General features: G+C 48.0%; 1 non-coding gene across 1 annotated transcript; it reads left to right on the forward strand.

Moving 5' to 3' along the window:
- The first annotated feature begins 367 nt into the window (after window positions 1-367).
- Window positions 368-444, forward strand: TRNAE-UUC (transfer RNA glutamic acid (anticodon UUC)). The gene has a single exon. It is a non-coding gene; the product is annotated as a tRNA-Glu (tRNA).
- Window positions 445-5,086: the final 4,642 nt, after the last annotated feature.

Raw genomic sequence — 5,086 nt, forward strand, 5'->3', positions numbered from 1 at the left:
GCTTGTAGGGGATTCCTGGGTTGGGAAAGATTGAGGGCAGAAGGAGAAGGGGATGACAGAGGATGAGATGGGTGGATGGCATCACCGACTCAATGGACTTGAGTTTGAGCAAGCTCAGGAGATGGTGAAGGACAGGGAAGCCTTGTGTGTCTGTGGGGTCAGAAAGAGTCGGACATGACAGACCAACTGAACAACAACAACCTGGGCCTCTGAGAAGCTGATCTGAGGCTGCAGGACCTCCAGAGAACACAGTCTGGATCACCGTCTGTCTGGGGTTGCCTGAAGGTGGGCTCTGCACTTTGTTACTTGGTGTCATACAGGCTCAGCAGCTGCTACTTTTTAAAAATTTTAAAGACATCTGGGGGATTCCCTGGTGGTCTAGTGGTTAGGACTCTGCACTTTCATTGCTGAGGGCCCAGGTTCAATTCCTGGCTGGTTGGGGAACTAAGGTCCTACAAGCCACGTAGCATGGACAACTAAAATAAAAATTAAAAATAAAAGAAGACACGATTTTTCTGGAATGGGTTCAAGTTCACAGCAATATTGAGAGACTTCCCGTAAACCCCCTTTCTCTACTTAGGCACCTCCAGTATTGGCACCCCCGCCCCCAGATGGTATATTTGTCACCACCAATGAGCCTGCATTGACACACCATTATCATCCAAGGTCCATAGTTTACATTAGGGGCCACACTGGAAAGGAGCCTTTAAGACTGTTATAAACATTTTTTTAACAAAAAGTTGCATTGAGCAATGAGGTCATCACTGTGACCTTGAGATTTACTTGGGGGCAGTAGTGGAGGGGACAGGCTGATTAAAGTTGGTTCAAGAATGCAAGGCAAGGCACTAGGACACACTTGTATTAAGACAGCAAGTGTGTGTGTCTGTTTGAGTGTGTGTTGTGTGTGTCGTGTGTGTGTGCATGTATGAGTATGTGTGTGTGTGTATGAATGTATGTGTATGTGTGTGTCATGTGTGACAGTGTGTGTTGTATGTGTGCATGTATGAGTATGTGTGTGTGACTGTGTGTATTGTGTGTATTGTGTGTGTATTGAGTGTGTGTGTATGAGTCTCTCTGTGTGTATGTGTGTGTTGTGTGTGTGTCATGTGTGAATGTGTGTGAGTGCGTGTCATGTGTGTGTGCGTGTATGAGTATGTGTGTGTATGACTGTGTTGTGTGTGTATGAATGTATGTGTATGTGTGTGTATGTGTGTATTATGTGTGTGAGAATGTGTGTCATGTGTGTGCGTGTATGAGTATGTGTGTGTGTGACTGTGTATTGTGTGTGTATATGAGTGTGTGTGTATGAGTCTCTCTGTGTGTGTATGTGTGTGTCATGTGTGTGTGCGTGTATGAGTATGTGTGTGTGTGACTGCGTGTATTGTGTGTATTGTGTGTGTATTGAGTGTGTATGAGTGTGTGTGTATGAGTCTCTCTGTGTGTCATGTGTGTGTCATGTGTGAATGTGTGTGAGAGTGCGTGTCATGTGTGTGCATGTATGAGTATGTGTGTGTGTGACTGTATGTATTGTGCGTGTGAGTGTGTATGAGTGTGTGTATGAGTCTGTGTGTATGTGTGTCATGTGTGAATGTTGTGTGTGAGTGTGTGTGTGTGTGAGTGTATGTGTGTGTCACGGGGTTGGGGAACAGAGAAGGCAGGATGGTGTCCAGACCGTATGTGAAGGTCACGGGTTCTGTGGGTTTCCATATAGGAAAGAGTCTAACTGCTGGGTGACTATTTTTAGATGAAAGTACACGTGAAAAACACTTTGGACTGAGCCTGACACATGTGAAGGCTCCGTCCATGTGAGCTGTGATGGCTGTCACCTCACTGCTAGGAGCGTTTGCCTCTTCCTCCTGCTCCCGGGCCATGGGGAACTCAGAGCCCTGTGTCTCCCTCCTTCCCGCTCATCTCTGCTCCCCAACTTCAGGGCGGGCGTCCCCTCCCTGCCCACAGACATGGCTGTGCCTTTTAGCCTTAAAGAGAGAAATCTTTGTGCTTCCTGGGCTGGTCTAGGTATGAACTGAGGGGCATAGTGGTCCTAGAACCAGGGGAAGGTGGGCAGCCTGAGCACTCAGGCTGTCTGGACTGCGATGCAAAATGGGGGGCAGTGATGTCTAGTCCTGATTCAAGTCTAGAACAAAGTCTTCCGGCAAGACAAGGAGATGAGGGCGTCCTCCACTGATGCGCACGGGCTTCAGTTGAGTCTAAATATTTTGAGAGAGGGTTCGTAGTCCTAGCTTATCAACTTCCTCGTTTCCACACCCACCCTCGCCTTCTCTGTTCCTGGGTGTATGGGGCAACCTTAAACTCTGGACACACGGTGACACCATCTCACACTCACTGAGGTTGAAGGTGCCCCTGATGACATTCTCCATCCTCCGCCTCTTTTTCCAGACACGATGAATGCGCTTGGTACCAGGGTGTGCAGCACACGAATACAGGAATTATTTTTGTCTTTTTTTCACCATGAACCATCTTTTTACCATTTTAACTGTGCAGGCTTAAAAAAATTCTTTTTCATATTATAATTGTCTGAGCTCAGAAGAGCCAACAGTGTTACTCATTGTCACCAAAACCCAGATGGTATTTTTATTCTATGCTCAAATTGGCTTCTGCACTTCTTTCCAGGCCCTGTTAGTGCCTTAAAATTTCCATTTATCGGGTCAAGCTGTTCTTTAATCACCAGAAAGTGCAGGACATGCGTATGATTTAGTCTCTTTCAAAGTGAGAGAAAGGAAGGTTGTTTTTTTTTTTTTTAATCATCTATGAATGTTTATCTGTTTTAAGAAGAGGAAAGAAATGTGTTTGTTTCTAATACAGGGGGCTTCCCAGATGACTCAGTGGTTAAAAAATATCCACCTGCCTATGCAGGAGACACAGGAGATTTGGGTTCAATCCCCGGGTTGGGAAGATACCCTGGAGAAAGGAATGGCAACCCACTGCAGTATTCTTGCCTGGAAAAAAATTCCATAGACAGAGGAGACTGGCAGGCCACAGTCCATGGAGTCACAAAGAGGCAGACATGGCTGAGCAGGCGCACACACACTCTAATACAGGCGTCCCTGGGTAACCTCCGGGATTCATCTCAAGACCTTCCTCAGATGCCCAAATCCAACTCGAGTCTCACAGTTGCCCCTCAGAATCCATGGGTTCTGCATCCTCAGAGGCAGAGAGCTGGCCTCATAGCTCGTACTCGATAAAGAGTGGTTTGCAGGTGGCCCTGGGAGATAGAAGGTGACCTGAGTCCAGCTGAGCCTTGACAGAGTGCATGTCTCCACTTTCCCTGTGGGCAAGGTGGGAGACAGGGCCCCAGAGAACACGGCATGTTTGGACTCCTAGATTAGCAGGGCACAGTTGCACCCCACAAGGCTGGTTCACAAATCAGTTCCTCTTGATTCCCGAGAAAAAGTTGAAAGACTTTGGAGATGGACGGGAGCCTGGAGGTCTCTAGTTCCACTGGCTCACCTTTTTGGATGGGGAGCTAAGCAGTCCAGCCTAGGGGCAGCATCAAGACCAGAATTCAGACCTTGACTCCAGGGCTCTTTCTCCAAGGGCAAGAAGGCTGCAGAGAGCCTCTCCAGCCTGCAAGAGGAGTCTTGGCTTATCCTGTGATGAAGCCTCGGTGTCAAGGTAAAGCCAGGCCTCCCATGGGAGGGTGAACTTGCCAGAAGAGGCCATGGCGCCTGGTGTCCGGGACTGGACTGGCCTCGTCCTGCCCTTGGCTTTTCCTTCCCCAGCTCTGAATGTCTTTGCAGATCCTGGTGTTGGTGTCCTCAGCCCCAGAGTTGTGGAGTATGGGACATTCTCCCTTAACTCTGCAGTATGGCGGCCGCCCACTCCCTCCCCAGCATTTGTGATGCATAGCACAGTAGCATGACTCTGCGGCTCCCCTTTGACTTCAGGCCTCCTGGGCCTGCACAGTTGAGCCATGTCCCGATTCCCGTAAACCTAGAGTCCGCCGAGGGGGGGCTTGCTTAAAAAAAGCCGTCAGGATGCAGTCACACTGAAGCAGACCTGTGGCTGGGACTGATTTGAGAGGCTTAAGAGGGCTCAAGAAACTCAAGATTAGTGGTGAACTTATTTTAGGCTAAATGGTCCAAAATGAGAGTTCCTGCACTTAACTAGAAAAATGACAGTGTCCCTAAAATTAGTTTAGTTTTTTCCCCCAGAAACACCAAAAACTTGGCCCTTTGAGCCACTGAAGCTCTGTTTATTATGGCTTCCAGGAACCAGTCATCTGAACTAGATATTAATGTCCCTCTGCTCTGATGAAATACAGAGGAGTGGGAGAAACATTCTGAGAAATATTGAAGTGTAGTTCCATTAAATTATTAGCAGGGTCTTAAATAGAGAATGGTGACAAGAGTCCTGCTTCGAGAGGTGTTATGGGCTGAATTGTGTCCCCAGATAATTTATATATTGAAAATCTTCACCCCTAATATCTCAGAATATGACCTTATTGGAAATAAAGTCTTTGAAGAGATGATTAAGCTGAAATTAGGTCCAATCTGATTGGTGTCCTTCTAAGAAGAGGAGGTCAGCACACAGTGGCACATAGGGGATCACCAGGTAAGGACCCTGGGAGAGGATGACCATACATGTGGACGAGATGGGTCTCAGAGGAGCCACCCTGGCTGGTACCTCGATCTAGGATTTCCAGCCTCCAGAGCTGTGAGAGAATGAGGTCCTCTTGTCGAAGCAGTTCTGCGGTATTAGTCAGCAGCCACAGCTGACTAACAGGCTGGGGATAGACATTCAGAAGCAGTGTCTGACATCAGTTAAGGGTTCCACGGATGCTGCAAACTCTAGGACCAGGGTTGGGGTGAGACTGAACGACTACCACTTTTGTTTCCGTACACCTTAATAGGAAGACTGTGGCCTCATAATGTGCAACTTTGATCCTCGTCACGTGTTAACTGTGGACGGAAGGAGGAGACCGGTAGTGAGCATCACCTTCATGTCTTTTGGACATCTGTGAGAGGTTGCCGGTACCCACTCCTGCATCCACCCTCCCCTTCCTTCGGAGCAATAGAATACCAGTTTCATTTGAGGTGTGGGTGTGCTCAGCTTTTTCCAGCCTCTT

This window comes from Capricornis sumatraensis, chromosome 1 (assembly GCF_032405125.1).
Source record: "Capricornis sumatraensis isolate serow.1 chromosome 1, serow.2, whole genome shotgun sequence".
Taxonomy (NCBI): Eukaryota; Metazoa; Chordata; class Mammalia; order Artiodactyla; family Bovidae; genus Capricornis; species Capricornis sumatraensis.